We start from the raw sequence: 16,737 nt of genomic DNA, 5'->3' as shown, positions 1-16,737 counted from the left end.
ATTAAGACCCACAACCATCTCTATTACCTCTAGATCCATAACTAGGGTCAAATCTCAATATGCTCCAGAAAGACAAGTACACACAATGACCCAGCAGGAAAGAGCTTAAATACCCAACAGAAACTCAAGAGCTACATGTGATAGTGAATTCTAAAAGCAATTGACCAAGGGGGATGAAATATAATGCTACATCAGGCCAAACTAATGGATAGGAGTGCACTTACTGGAGACTCCAGATTTAACGTGTTAGTTCATGTAGCTAGAAATGACTGTTATACCTTACCTGGTTAGTGAGATAAAAGTTGCCTTTAAAGGGTGAGATGACCAAGCTTCCTTGGCATATGGAGGGAGAAAGACTCTAATGATCTAGGAATATGGGACTGGATTTATCTTGTAAGAATTTCATACCCCTATTCCTCCTCAACTATGTTCTACAAGAGGGTCCAGAAAGCAATGAGAACCACACTGGTAAAGGGAGGATCTACATCCTTATAAAGGTCTGTGACTAGTCTCTTATGTAAGTCAGGTATGACTATAGGGTATGTGGCCATTAAGAAAACCTTCCAGGTTTCAAGGGAGATGATGGCATCCAAGGTAACACAGCCGAAGTAGCCACATCTAATCATGAAAGATAAGATGGGAACATTATTTGTTAAGGGCAGCAGGGATGTACTGGTAATCAGAATGTCTTGCCCTACGGAGATCTTTGGCAATAGATAATGATTAGAGTACCCCTGGGAACAAAAAAGGTCGAAGCCTACCATAATACTGTTCGATTTATGCAACAGAAAAAATTCTAGATCTGGTAGCCAAAAGTTTAACTTATATCAACCAACATGGTGGAAAAGTTACAGCCTTCACTAGTTGACAATCCTGAGTTAGTTCACAGACCCAGAGAACATTAAAAGACATGGAGACCGGGTAGGTTCCTTGAAGAAAAACCTTGCATAACTATTACAAGCACACACCATACATCCTCTAATCCTTCCTCAGAGATTTGCAGCTATTAATTAGAGGTACAATACACTATGAAAAGGAATTATCTAGACATTTTGTGTATAAATAAACAGTCTCTGAACTGACCTTAATTTCTGGGGATCCAAAATGCTACTGTGGTCCACCAGTTAAATTAGGGACTTATGGTGGTCAGGTGATACATAGGGTTGTAAATCAAGTCTAACTGATACTGAACATAAATAGTCCAGGGACCCACTCTGTGATTATTTCCTTGGTTCCTAAATATACACTTGGAAAAGACACATTTGGCAACTGGAAGAACCCCATTTGGCCTTCCTGACCCATGACGTAAGGGGCATAATGGTAGGAATATCTAAAGTTCATGGAATTTCCTCTCCTTATCAAAACAATAAACTAGAAGCAATGTTATATCCCTGGAGTAGGTGCAGAGTTTAATCAGACTTCAAAAAACAGAGGTGATGAAAACTATTACATCCCCATTAAACTTACCAGTCAGTTCAGCCTACATAAAAGACAGATCCTAGAGAACTATGGATTATCATAAACTTAATCAGGTGGTGACTTTCACTTTAATTGCAATTCCTAGCTCCTGATAATGCAGCTACTGACCAAGCTAATGTCTTTTTCTCCAAATAAAAAGGACCTCTCTAAGTCGTTATTGTGCATAAAGTATAAGGATTGCGAATAAGGATACTTTCCCACTGTTGCTTCTGCACTATGTTATTGTACCTGCTCTCTGCCACAATGTAGTTGTCTTGGCCATCTATTATCTCACAATTTCTGTGAGTCAGGAGTCTAAACACAGCTCACCTAAATCTGCTTAGGGTCTCACTTGACTCCAGTCAAGGTGTTTACTGCTCTATATTCTTATTTGGAGGCTCAAATGGAAAAGAATCCACTTCCAAGCTCACTTACATTGTTGGAAGAATTTATTTCCTTGTGACTGGTTGTAGAACAGGTCCCTGACCTCCTGCTAGCAAGTGGTTGGAGACAACTCTCCAGTCCAAGAAGATATGAACAGTTCCTTGCCATATAGGCTTCCCCAACATCACTTACTTTGTCAAACCAACAAAAAAAACCCTAGAGCAAGTGTGCTAGCAAGACAGCATCATACGTAATGTAATGTAATCACAGAATTGCCCTATATCATCGTGGCTGTAACTGATGATTAGAAGCAAGCCGCAAGTGTCACTCGAAAGAAGGGGTCAAGAGCATGAATACCAGGAAGTGGCAGTCATTAGGGGCCACATTTGAGTCTGTCCACCACAACAATCCACAGACACCTCCATCATCTTTACATTCCAGAAAACACCATCCTCCTCCACTATTTTGATGACATGCCCAGGACCACTGAATGGCCAGATATTTTAGTGAGATAGCCACTGGCCCCCAGACTTTTAGGGGGTTATCTTCCAACGTCTATTTCGTATATATCTTAGTAAGGCTTTAAATGTGTCTGCTACTTCCTGATCATCCTATAAATAAATACCGTAAGAAAAAAATGAAAAGAAATGAAAAATTTAAGAAGCAGGACTGGGGTGGGCAGGAAAGGGGAGGGGGCTGCTATTTTGGTCATTGTATCATTTTATTATCATGTGCATGTATTGTTTAGATAAAAATAAAATGTGGTTTATAAAAAGAAGAAAATAAAGATGTAGAACAAAAGATAAACAAAAATAGAAACACTGAAGTGGCAATATTAATATCAAATTGACATTAAAGATAAGAAGCACTAAACAGGAAATAAATATATAATGGTAAAAGGCTAAGTATTCATGGGATTTAAACAAGTAAAATATTTACTTTGCTTTTATACTTTTAGAATTCTCAAATCCAACAGTATTTCATCTACATTTTTTCTAATTGTTTTATTATATTATTGTTTATTACATCTAGATTTTGGGGGATGGTATGATGTAACATACGTTTTTTTCAAGTTGTTAATCAGTGGTGAATTATGGAGAAAGGAAAAGGCAGAACATCATTTTTAACATTAATTATTACATATACTTAGGTCTGCTTTTGTTCAACTGATCCATCTGCCAGTTGCTGAACCAATGACATACATTAATATTTTCTGTAGCTTTATGATACAGTCTACCAACTAGTAGAGTGAGCCTCTCATTACTCATCTTCAGAATTTTCTTAGCTAATTAATTCGTACTTTTCAATCACTTCAGCAATACCAAAAACAATTCTTAAATTTTTATTGTTTCTGCCTTATATACATAAATGAATTTTAAAAGACGTTTAAAGGAAATGTAAATGGACAATAAATATTTCAGAAAAATGTAACCTGAGTTACTTCTACTCAAAGAAAAAAGTTCCTGAGAATTCAAAATGCCACCATTTTTGTCTTTCAAAATGATAAATACTATTATAAAATAGTAAGTCTTAGTGTTACCAGGGCTTTGGAAAATATATATTTTCTTTTTCTTTTTTTAAAGATTTTATTTATTTATTTGACAGAGAGACACAGCAAGAGAGGGAACACAAGCAGGGGGAGTGGGAAAGGGAGAAGCAGGCTTCCCGCGGAGCAGGGAGCCCAATGCGGGGCTCGATCCCAGGACCCTGGGATCATGATCTGAGCCAAAGGCATGACTGGGCCACCCAGGTGCCCCTATTTTTTAATTCAAGTAAAATTAACATTGAGTGTTATATTAGTTTCAGGTATAAAATATAATGATTCAAAATCTTATACATTTCTCAGTGCTCATCAAGGTAAGTGTAGACTTACTCCCCTATATCTATTTCACACCCCTGATGCAACCCAACTGCCCTCTGGCAACCACCAGTTTGTTCTCTGTTTTTGAGTCTTTTTTTATTGTATTTCTTTACCATTCTTTGTTCACTTGTTTTGTTTAATAACTACTACCTGAGTAAATCATACAGTATTTGTTTTTCTCTGTATTTCACATAGCATTACACCCTAGGTCCATCCATGTTGTTGCAAATGGCAAGATCTCACTCTTCTTTATGGCTGGGAAATATTGTCTGTGTGCGTGTCTGTGTGTGTGTACCACATCTTCATCCATTCATCTATCAATGGACACTAAGAATACTTTCATATCTTGGCTGTTGTAAATTATGCTGCAATAAACATAGAGATGTACATATCTTTTCAAATTAATGTTTTCATTTTCTTTGGGCAAATACACAGAAGTGTATTCCCACCAATAGTGCATGGGGTTCCTTTTTCTCCACATCCTTGCCAACACTTGTTATTTCTTGTACTTTTTTGTTTAGCCATTTTGACAGGTATAAAATAGTATCTCATTGTGGTTTTTATTTGCAGTGCTCTGATAATTAGTGATGTTGAACATCTTTTCATGTGTCTTTTGCCTGTGTATGTCTTTTTTAGAAAAATGTCTATTCAGGTCCTCTGCTCATTTTTAATTGGATTATTTGTTCTTTTGGAGTACAGGTGTATAAATTTTCTATATATTTTGGATATTGACCGCTAGTTAAGACATATCATTTGCATCTCCCATTCAGTAGGTTCTCTTTTTATTCTTTTTATTCTGTTGATGGTTTCCTTTGCTGTGCAAGCACTTGTTATTTCAGTGTAGTGCCAACAGTTTCGTTTTGCTTTTGTTTCCCTTGCCAGAGGAGACATATCTAATAAGTGTTTCTATAGCCAAGGTCAAAGAATTTACTGCCTATGTTTTCTTCTAGGAATTTTATAGCTCCAGGTCTCACATTTAGGACTTTAATCCATTTTGAGTTTATTTATGTATATGGTGTAAGAAAGTGGCCCAGTTTCATTCTTTTGCATATAGCTGTCCACTTTTCCCAACACCATCTGTTAAAAAGAATTTTTTGCCCCATTGTACATTCTTTCCTCCTTTGTCATAGATTAACTGACCATATAAGCATGGGTTTATTTCTAGACTCTTTTGTTCCACTGATCTATGCATCTATTTTTGTGCCAGTACCATACTGTTTCAATTACTACAGCTTTATAAAATACCTTGAAATCTAGGATTCTGATTACTTCTGGCTTTGTTCTTCCTTTTCAAGATTACTTTGGCTATGTTGGGTCTTCTACAGTTCCATACAAATTTCAGGAATATTTGTTCCAGTTCTGTGAAAAATGTTGCTGGTATTTTGATAGGAACTGCATTAAATCTGCAAATTGCTTTGGGTAGTACAGGCATTTTAACAATATTAGTTCCTCCAATCCACGATCTTTCCATGTGTTTGTTACCTTCAATTTATTTCATCAATATTAAATACTTTTCTGAGTATAGGTCTCTCACCTCCTGGTTAAGTTTATTCTGTAATATTTCATTCTTTGTGGTTCAACTGTAAATGGGACTGTTTTCTTAATTTCTGCTACGTCATTACTAGTGTAAAGATATGCAATAGGTTTCTGTATACTAATTTTTTATTTTAGGACTTATATTAAGTTCACTTATCAGTTCCGGTGGTTTGGGGTGGTCTTTAGGGTTTTCTATATATAGAATCTTGTCATCTGCAGATACTGAAAGCTTTGCTTCTTTACCAATATGGATGTCTTTTATTTCTTTTTCTTTACTGATTGCTCTGGCTAGGACTTCCAGTACAATGAAAGTGGTTGAGTGGACATTCTTGTCCTGTTTATCTTAAAGGCAAGGGCCTCAGTTTTCACCACTGAGTATGATGTTAGCTGTGGGTTATTCATATATGGGCTTTTTTTTGTTGGAAATATGTTCCCTCTAAACCTACTTTTCTTAGGGTTTTTATCATGACTGGATGTTGTACTTTGTCAAATGCTTTTTCTGCATTTGTGGAGATGATACGGTTTTTATCTTTTTTGTTATTAATGTAATGTATCACATTCATTGCTTTGTGAATACTGAGCCACTCTGCATCACGGGAATAAATCCCACTTGATCATGGTGAATGAGTTTTTTAATGTATTATCAGATTTGGCTTGTTAATATTTTGTTGAGGATTTTTGCATCTATGTCCATCAGAGATATTGAGATGTAGTATTCCCGCCCTCCTTTTTTTTTGGTAGTAGAATCAGAGTAATGCTAGCCTCACAGAATGAATTTGGAAGCTTTTCTTCCTCATCAATTTTTTGGAATAGTTTGAGAAGTACAGTTATTAACTCTTCTTTAAATGTTTAGTTGAATTTGCCTGAGAAACCACCTGGTCCTGGACTTGTTGGTGGTGGGAGTTTTGGGGTTTTCCGCCCCCCCGACTCAATTTTATCGCTAGCAATCAGTCTGTTCACATTTTCTTATTTCTTCCAGATTCAGTTTCAAGGTTTTATGTTTCTAGGAATTCCTCCATTTCTTCTAGGTTGTCCAATTTTTTGGCATTGCAAAATAGATATTTCCAGGGGAAGAGTTCAGATGGTGGAGGAGTAGGGGACTCTAATTTCATCTGGTCCCTAGAATTCAGCTAAATAGTTATCAAATCATTCTGAACACCTCCAAAGTTAACCAGAGATCTGAGAAAACAATGAATTGCTGCAGTTCTACAAACAGAAAAGCAACGACATTTTGCAAGGTATGAGGTAGAGAGATGTGAATCTGAGGCCATATTATAGAAGATAAACTATGGAGGGAGGGAGCCTTCATAAGCAGACTCCTGGAAAGTGTTATAAGCAGCGAAGCACAAAATCAAAACATTTAGAAGTTGGCCTCAAAAGTGCTCAGGGGGCAAGGGGGGTGGAATCCCAGATGGGACTGCATGGGCTCAGGATTCCTGGGGTCACAAACAAGGGTGCCCAAGTATGGGAAAGTTCCCAAACATCAAAAGAGGGAAGCTGCCTGCAAATACCGAGTCTAAGCACCAGCTTTCTGCTTGATGCTGCCATAAACCACAAACCACTGTATGTCGGGCGACTTCTCCCAAAAGGGGCTGAGCAGAAGAGAGAAGTGCTACAAGACCCCCTTCCAACCCCAGAAAGGAACAGCACGGGTCCACTTTGCAGGAGTGCATAACGTTTGGATATTCAAAAACAGGTGGCATGCCTAAGATAAAAATGCTAGGTAACAGGCTGGGTGAACACACAGTTCAGAGGGATACCAGGGAGACAAGAGTGATGTACTACTTTTCTCTGAGGGCTCACTTAAGAGAGGGGGAGTGTGAAATTTCAGATCCCGGACTAGAGATAGTGGGCACTGCCATTTTCATCACCTGCCCCCCATAAGCACTGAAAGCCCTCAGGGAGCAAAAAAGGGCCACATAATGAGATCCAGAGCCACTTAACACTGAGCCCAGCCCTCTGATAAGGGAGATGCAATGCCTCCCAGGAAGACATGAGGAGAATCAGCACAACAGGCGCCTCCACCAGAAGGCCAGCAGGAACATCCAGCTAATACGAAGTTTACTGATCAAGGAAAACAGGACATAGCATTTGTGGTTTTTTCTTATAATACTTTAGTCTTTCCAATTTATTTTTTTTTTTTACTTTTCAGCTATTTTCTTATTTTATCAATTCCTTTTTTAATTTTTATTTTTACATTTACATTACATATATTTTTTTCATTTTTGGTTTCCTTTCATTGTATTAAATTTTATTTTTGTATAAACAGAAGTTTCTCTTTCTTTCCTATTTTGGGATCTAGTTTCTTCTAACAAATGGACAAAAATACACCCAGGATCTAGTTTATAGCTGTGTTCCATTCTACTTATGGTTTGATTTTCTCTCTCTCTTTTTTTTTTTTTTTGGTTTCTGTTATCTGATTTGTTTACTGTGTGTTTCTCTGGTGTTGTTCTATTTTTGTATTTTCGCTCCCTTTCATCTATTATTTTCTGCACACAGAAAAACTCACCCCAAAAGAAAGAACAGGAGGCAGTACTCACTGCAAGGGATTTAATCAATATGGATATAAGTAAGATGTCAGAACAGAATTCAAAACAACAACCATAAAGATAGTAGCCAGGCTTGGAAAAAAGCACAGAAGACACTAGAGAATCACTTATTGGAGAAATAAAATAACTAAAATCTAATAAGGCTGAAATAAAAAAGGCTATTACTGGAATACAATAAAAATTGGAGGCCCTAATGCTAGGATAAATGAGGTAAAAGAGACAGTGATACAGAAGCAAAATGATGGAGAAGAAGGAAGCTGAGAAAAAGAGATAAACAACGACTGGATCACAAAGGGAGGATTTAAGAGATAAGCAATACGATAAAGCAAAGCAGTATTAGAATAATTGCATCCAAGACGAAGAGGAAAGAAAAAAGAGGGGCAGAAGGTTTATTTGAACAAATTATACCTGAAACTTCCCAAACTTCCCTAATCTGGGGAAGAAAACAGGCATGCAAATCCAGGAGGCAAAGAGAAAATGCCTCAAAAATCAATAAAAATAGGTCAACAACTCGACATATGATAGTGAAGTTTGCAAATTTCATACATGAAGAGAAAATCCTGAAAGCAGCTCGGGACAAGAGGTCCTTAACCTATAAGGGGAGAAACATAAGGCTGGCAGCAGACCTGTCTACAGAGACCTGGCAGGCCAGAAAGGACTGGCATGATATATTAAATATATTAAGTGAAAAAAGATGCAGCCAAAAATACTTTATCCAGCAAGGCTGTTGTTAAGAATTGAAGGAGAGATAAAGAGATTCAAGGACAAACAGAAATTAAAAGAATTTATGATCACTAAACCAGTCTTGCAAGAAATATTAAAGGGGATCCTTTGAGCAAAGAGAGCCCAAAAGTAACAAAGACCATAAAGGAATAGAGACAATCTACAGAAACAGTGACTTTATAGGTAAATAAAATGACATTAAATTCCCTTTCAATAATAACTCTGAATGTAAATGGACTAAATGCTCCAATCAAAAGACACAGGGTATCAGATTGGATTAAAAAAATAAGACCTGTCAATATGCTGTCTACAAGAGACACATTTTAGACCCAACACACCTCCAGATTGAACGTGAAGGGGTGGAGAACCATTTAACGTGCTCATGGGATATCAAAAGAAAGCTGGGGTAGCAATCCTTATATCAGACAAACTAGGTTTTAAATCAAAGACTGTAATAAGATACAAAAAACACTATATCATAATAAAAGGATCTATCCAACAAGAAGATATAACAATTGCGAATGTTTCTATGCTTGTAATGTGGGAGCAGCAAATTATATAAACCAATTAATAACAAAATTAAAGAAACACACTGATAATAATACAGTAATAGTAGGGGAGTTTAACACTCCATTCACAACAATGGACAGGTCAACTAAGCAGAAGATCAACAAAGGAACAAGGACTTTGACACACTGTACCAGATGGACTTCACAAAAACATTTCATACTAAAACTACAGAATACACATTTTTCTCGAGTGCATATGGAATATCCTCCAGAATACATCATACACAGGGTCTCAACCAGTACCGAAAGACTGAGATTATTCCCTACATATTTTCAGACCACAATTTTAAAACTTCAACTCAATCACAAGAGAAAATTTGGAAACACAAGTAACATGGAAGTTAAAGAGCATCCTACTAAAGAATGAATGAATCAACCAGAAAATTAAAGAAGACTTTAAAAAATTCATGGAAACAAAATAAAAATACAACTGTTCAGAACCTTTGGGAGGCAGCAAAGTTGGTCCTAAGAGGGAAGTATAGAACAATACAGGCCTTTCTCAAGAAACAAGAAAAGCCTCAAATATACAACCTAAACTTACATGGAAGGAGCTGGAGAAAGAACAGCAAATAAAGCCTAAATCCAGCAAAAAGAGAACTAACAAAAGTCAGAGCAGAAATCAATGAAAAAGAAGTCAAAAGAACAACAGAAGAGATCAAAGAAACTAGGAGCTGGATCTTTGTAAGAATTAACAAGATCGATAAACCTCAAGCCAGACTTACCAAAAAGAAAAGAGAAAGGACCAAAATAAATAAAATCATGAATGAAAGAGGTGAGATCACAACCAACACCGAAGAAATACAAACAATTATAACAGCATATTATGAGCAACGATATGCCAACAAATTAGGCAATCTAGAAGAAATGGATGCATTCCTAGAAATGTATAAACTACCAAATTGAAACAGGAAGAAACAGGAAACCAGAACAGAGCCATAACCAGCAAAGAAATTGAACCAGAAATAAAAATCTCCCAACAAACAAGAGTCCAGGACCAGATGACCTCCCACCAAATTCTACCAAACATTTATTTTTTTAAAAGATTTTATTTATTTATTTGTCAGAGAGAGAGCACAAGCGGGGGGGGGAGTGCCAGACAGAGGGAGAAGCAGGCTCCCTGCTGAGCAAGGAGCCAGACGTGGGACTCAATCCCAGGATACTGGGATAATGACCTGAGCCGAAGGCAGAAACTTAAACCAACTGGGCCACCTAGGCGTTCCCCTACCAAACATTTAAAGAAGAATTATTACCAATTCTTCTGAAGATGTTTCAAGAAATAGAAATGGAAGAAAAACTTCCAAACTCTTTCTATGAGGCCAGCATTACCTTGATCCCAAAATCAAAGACCCCATAAAAAAGGAGAATTACAGACCAATGTCCCTGATGAACATGGATGCCAAAATTCTCACAAACATACTAGCTAACAGGATCCAACAGTACATTAAAAGGATTATTCACCACGACCAAGCTGGATTTATTCCTGGGCTGTAAGGGTGGTTCAACATTTGCAAATCGATCAATGTGATACACCATATTAACAAAATAATGAACAAGAACCATATGATCCTTTCAATAGATATAGAAAAAAAATTTGACAAAATATAGCATCCTTTCTTGATTAAAATTCCACAGCGTAGGGATAGAAGTAATATACCGCAATATCATAAAAGCCACATGAGAAAAACCCACAGCAAATATCGTCCTCAACAGGGAAAAACTGATAAGCTTATCACCTGAAGTCAGGAACACGACAGGGATGTCCATCCTCAGCACTTTTGTTCGACATAGTACTGGAAGTCCTACACTCAGCAATCAGACAACAAAAAAAATTAAAGGCATCCGAATTGGCAAAGAAGAAGTCAAACTTTCACTCTTCGCAGATGATAGATACTCTATGTGGAAAACCCAAAAGACTCCACCCCAAAATTGATAGAACTCATACAGGAATTCAGCAAAGTCGCAGGATGTAAAAATTAATGCGCAGAAGTCAGCTGCATTTCTATACATTAACAATGAGGCAGGGGTGCCTGGGTGGCTCAGTCATTAAGCGTCTGCCTTCGGCTCAGGTCATGATCCCAGGGTCCTGGGACTGAGCTCCGCATTGGGCTCCCTGCTCCATGGAAAGCCTGCTTCTCCCCTCTCCCACTCGTCCTGCTTGTGCTCCCTCTCTCACTGTGTCTCTCTCTGTCAAAAAAAATAAATAAAATCTTAAAAAGAAAAAATAAAAAACAATGAGGCAGAAGAAAGAGAAATTAAGGAATCAATCCCATTTACAATTGCACCAAAAACCGTAAGATACAGAGGAATAAACCTAACTAAAGACGTAAAGGATCTGTACTCCGAAAACTAGAGAAAACTTATGAAGGAAATTGAGGAAGACACAAAGAAATGGAAAAACATTCCATACTCATGGGTTGGAAGTTTAAATATAGTTAAAATGTCTCTGCTATCCAAATCAATCTACACATTCAATGCAATCCCTATCAAAATACCATCAACGTTTTCCACAAAGCTGGAACAAATAATCCTAAAATTCATATGGAACCAGAAAAGACCCCGAATAGCCAAAGGAATGTTGAAAAAGAAAACCAAAGCTGGTGGCATCACAATTCTGGACTTCAAGCTATACTGAAAGCTGTAATCATCAAGACAATATGGTATTGGGACAAAAAAGGACACACAGATCAATGGAACAGAATAGAGAACCCAGAAATGGACCCTCAACTCTATGGTCAACTACTCTTCCACAAAGCAGAAAGAATATCCAACGAAAAAAAGACAGTCTCTTCAACAAATGGTGTTAGGAAAACTGGGATAGCCACATGCAGAAGAATGAAACTGGACCATTTTCTTACACCATACACAAAAATAAACTCAAATGGATGAAAGACCTAAATGTGACACGAATCCATACAAATCCTAGAGGAGAACAAAAGCAGAAATCTGTTGGACCTTCACCAAAGCATCTTCCCACTAGACAAGTCATCAAAGGCAAGGGAAACAAAAGCAAAAATGAACTACTGGGACTTCACCAAGATAAAAAACAGTCCACAAAACCAAAAGACAACTGACAGAATGGGAGAAGATATCTGCAAATGTCTTATCAGATAAAGGTCTAGTATCTAAAATCTATAAAGAACTTATCAAACTCAACACCAAAAAAATAAAAAAAAAACGGTCAAGAAATGGGCAGAAGACACGGACATTTCTCCAGAGAAGACATCCAATTGGCCAACAGACACATGAAAAAATGCCCAACATCACTTGGCATCAGAGAAATACAAATCAAAAGCACAATGAGATAACCACCTCACACCGGTCAGAAGGGCTAAAATTAACAACTCAGGAAACAACAGATATTGGTGAGAATGTGGAGAAAGGGAAAACTTCTTACACCGTTGGTGGGAATGCAAGCTGCTCCAGCCACTCTGGAAAACAGTAGGGAGGTTCCTCAAAAAGTTAAAAATAGAGCCACTCAACAACCCAGCAATTGCACTCCTAAGTATTTATCCAAAGGATACAAACATAATGATTCAAAGGGGCACATTCACCCCAGGGTTTATAGCAGCAATAGCCAAAATATGCAAAGAGCCCAGATGTTCACTGACAGATGAATGCATAAAGAAGATGTGGTATATATATATACAATGGAGTATTCCTCAGCCATCAAAAAGAATGAAATCTTGCCATTTCCAACAAGGTGGATGGAACTAGAGGGTATTATGCTAAGTGAAATAAGTTAGTCAGAGAAAGATAAATACCATATGACTGCATTCATATGTGGAATTAAGAAACAAAACAGATGAACATAGGGGAAGGGTAAGAAAAATAAGAGGAAAACAGAGAGGGAGGTAAACCATTAGAGATTCTTAACTATAGGGAACAAACAGAGTTGCTGGAGGGCAGCTGGATAGGGGGATGGGATAAGTGGGTGATGAGCTAATAAGGAGGGTGCATGAAGTAATGACCACTGGCCGTTGTATAAAACTGATGAATCACTGAATACTACCTCTGGAACTAATAATACAGTATGTTAAGTAAATTAAATTTAAATTAAAAAAATTTTTTTAATGAAATAGGGGTGTATATGATGGCATGGACTATTATGACAATTGTAGTGTAAATGTGCTTATCTTGCTGTTAGTGCATGAGCTGTTGTCATAAAGTTGGCAAACCTGTTTCAAAGCATTGAATATTTCTCCTTAGTATGTTGTTGTCTGAGATCAAGATACCTATATTACAAAATACTGGTATACTCTTGAAAAACAAAATTAGGCTATGAGTATAGTAGGTAAATGAGTTCCTATCATATCACACACAATAACCCGTTCAAGTCCTGTTAACTATACTCTTCCTTGTTGAAATGTGGAATAAAATAGGGGCAGCTGGGTGGCTCAGTCAGTTAAGCTTCTGACTCTTGGTTCTGGCTCAGGTCGTGATCTCAGGGTCGTGGGATCAAGCCCCAAGTTAGGCTCTGTGCTCGGCACAAGGTCTGCTTGGGATTCTCTCTCTCTCTCTCCCTCTCCCTCTGCCCCTCCTCCTGCTTGTGCTCTCTTTCTCTAAATAAGTAAATAAATAAATAAAATCAATCTTTATCTGTATATTTATTTCTTAGTGAAAATATAGGTTAATATTTGTCAGATCTGGGACACCTGGGTGGCTCAGTCAGTTACGCATCTGCCTTTGGCTCAAGTCATGATCCCAGCATCCTGGGATCGAGTCCAGCATCAGGCTCCTTGTTCAATAGGGAGCCTACTTCTCCCTCTGCCTGACGTCCCCCATTTGTGCGCACTCTCTCTCTCTCTGTGGCAAATAAAAATTTTAAAAAAAATCTTTAAAAAATATTGTCAGATCTATTTAAAATGGATGGAAAGAAAAGACCTAAGCACAATCAAGTTTAATGTCACGAGATGATAGGAGTTTATAAGGAGAAGCTAGCAAAAAATGTAACAAGGTAAGTATCTCTGAGTGATGGGTCAAGGTTGGAGTTCTAAGAGGGGATATGGGGTTTTTATCTTTCTTAAAGTATGCTCAGCTGAGTCCTTTCTGCAGCCAGTTAACAGACATTCATATCCTACCCTAATTATGCTGAAAACAGCATAACATCTACATATATTTTCTAAGATTATCTATGCCAGATCAGTCTTTGTCTTGTTTCAACTAACTCAGAACCCTCAAAGGACTATAACTACTGAAAAGGAGTTCCTTGCACCAATCACAACTTATGTTTTTGTTCTTTTTACTGAACAGTAAATTTGTATTTCTAATATTTGGTTACAGAGCTCCAGGAGGAAAATCAACAGTTACATGAAGTGATACTGCTACAAATTTAGTCTTCAATGTCATTAACAATCCTTTTAAATATCTTAGATTGTCTTCCTCATATTTCTTTAAAATCAATTCCAAATCTTTTACCATTCTCATTTATGTTCATGCCTGCCAAAAATTCTAGCACTGACTCCAGGTTAAGAAATCCTGTACTAGATCAAAGGTCCTCACCAGAAGGAAACAAATCTCCTCTGTCTTCCTATCTCAAAGGCTTAGGACCAAAGCCTATCAAATAATAAGGAATTATATCAACATGCAGCAGTATGAAAAGAAATTTTAAAATTTTTTGGTGTTGGTGGGGGAGGATTCTGCTCTACATATGATTAAAGTTAGGATACAGAGTAAGAAACTGTACAAGCACACTCAATCCAAATTTACTGCAGTAAATAAAGGAAGAAATCTCATTGATACCTCAATACCTTTATTCAAGCATGTTTTCTCTATTTCAGTTTTTGCTGAAAGTATAAGTAAGGTATTTTAGCCAAAAGCATTAAAATAAGTTAGGTCCCCTCTTTGATAATAAAACTAGTAGAAAACACCGTATTTCATGTATTTAAACAATTATAAACAGTAACACAAATACATACAAGTATGTACATAAAGGCCATTTTTCCTAAAAATGACTTCATAAAACTATTATATTGATATATATAATCAAATATATACATACAGATAGTAGCAGTCATTATCTTTACTTAGTTGATCAGCCCTTGAACATCTGTATAAAAGATGATATAACATGGATGATGCCTTTGGAAGATTAGGGGATATCATGAAGAAAATAATATCTGAAACACCCAAGTTAAAGCCACAGCTTGACATCAACAAGTACTGGGAACAATACAGCAATGTATTTTTCCTGAAGCTAAACATGTGAAAAATAGTAGTTACCTTTGGATGTAACTGAATAGACGCTGTGAAAATTCCTAATTAGAGTTCTTAGCTTCCTTTGGACTTTAGTTCTAAATACTTTATAGGCAGTTAATGCTCTTATCCTAGCATTTAGCAGCAGCTTTTATAATGTAGTGTCTTCTGAAAAAATTAAAACATGTACTGCATCTTTGCTCTAATCATCTAAAAGTAACTGTGGCATGTAAATTTGTGTTCTCCTTTCCACAGTGTGTACTAAAATGGGAAAGCAAGTACCCAGCCATGGACTACATTACCCAGATCACCTTAGTATGCAGTAAATTCCCATCAACGGAATGTAAACAAAGGGGCCAAAAGCTTCTAAGAAGTAGGTACTGCTCCATTCTCTCTCCCCTTCCACCCACTGAATGCAAACAACACTGAGGCTCTTGAGGAAAAAAGGACCAGAAAATGGAAGGAGCATGATCCCTGAATCATATGAAGGGAAGATGGGTACCACTAGTTCTGGTATAGAATGGTTAGAGAATGAGAAATTAATGTCTATCATGATAAGCCACCAGTATTTGAAATTTAATTTTTATAGCTACTCTATGTAGCTGCTAGAATTTTTGAGAACAGTTTAAAACATCCACAAAGTTAATTTCAGAGAGACACTAATTATGTAAAAACCTCAAACAAAACCCAAAACCCACTTTTAAGTAAATATTAACCTATCATTTGAAGATTTTCAAATAACTTTGAAATGAAATAAGCAGTTTATATCTTCTGTCCTAAAACATTCTGTATATTCTATATATTACTTTTCATTCTAAGAAAGTGGAAGAAATCAGGACTAAAGTGCTTAAAAAAAACAATTTAGTAATTCAAATACTATATATCAAACACAAAAAAACTGGGAGAGAGGGCGCCTGGGTGGCTCAGTTGGTTAAGCGACTGCCTTAGGCTCAGGTCATGGTCCTGGAGTCCCGGGATCGAGTCCCGCATCGGGCTCCCTGCTCAGCAGGGAGTCTGCTTCTCCCTCTGACCCTCCCCCCTCTCATGTGCCCTCTCTCATTCTCTCTTTCTCAAATAAATAAATAAAATCTTTGAAAAAAAAAACTGGGAGAGATAAAGTTTATGTTCAGAACTTCCTTACTCTTCTTCTCAAATAATCAAAGAGTTTTAAGGCACTAAGCTGACTGAAATATCCTGGACCAGTTCCAAATCTCAGTTTAAAATATGCATATGATGAGACATGACCATGGTACTTAAACAATGAAGGAGTTTAAAGGTAATTCAGCTAAATCACTAAAAGGGATCAATAATGATTACTGTATAAAAATATAATCATTTCTACCGAAAATCATGGGCTATAAAATCTGAACATTTCTAAAGATCAAATTAAGATGTGATTCTAAGGTATGTGCCTTGGTCTGATAATACCCCATTTAACTATTTCATTCATCCAATTAATATTTGT

General features: G+C 37.0%; 1 protein-coding gene across 6 annotated transcripts in view; it reads right to left on the bottom strand.

Annotated features, from left to right (window-relative positions):
• Positions 1-16,737, bottom strand: part of STAG1 (STAG1 cohesin complex component) — a 415,977-nt gene that overhangs the window by 249,391 nt on the left and 149,849 nt on the right. The window contains exon 1 of one of the 6 annotated variants that reach the window (XM_054504405.2): positions 10,814-11,092. The exons of the other annotated variants lie outside the window; for them this stretch is intronic. The gene's annotated coding sequence lies outside the window, so the exon portion shown is untranslated. Of the gene's footprint in view, positions 1-10,813; positions 11,093-16,737 lie in introns of those variants that run through there. 6 annotated transcript variants of the gene reach the window in all.

The sequence above is a fragment of the Mirounga angustirostris genome, unplaced genomic scaffold, assembly GCF_029215605.1.
Source record: "Mirounga angustirostris isolate CCGP_5_RB_7025 unplaced genomic scaffold, mMirAng1.0.hap1 SCAF_1, whole genome shotgun sequence".
In the NCBI taxonomy this organism is placed as follows: domain Eukaryota; kingdom Metazoa; phylum Chordata; class Mammalia; order Carnivora; family Phocidae; genus Mirounga; species Mirounga angustirostris.
This window is presented reverse-complemented; position numbering and strand designations above follow the sequence as displayed.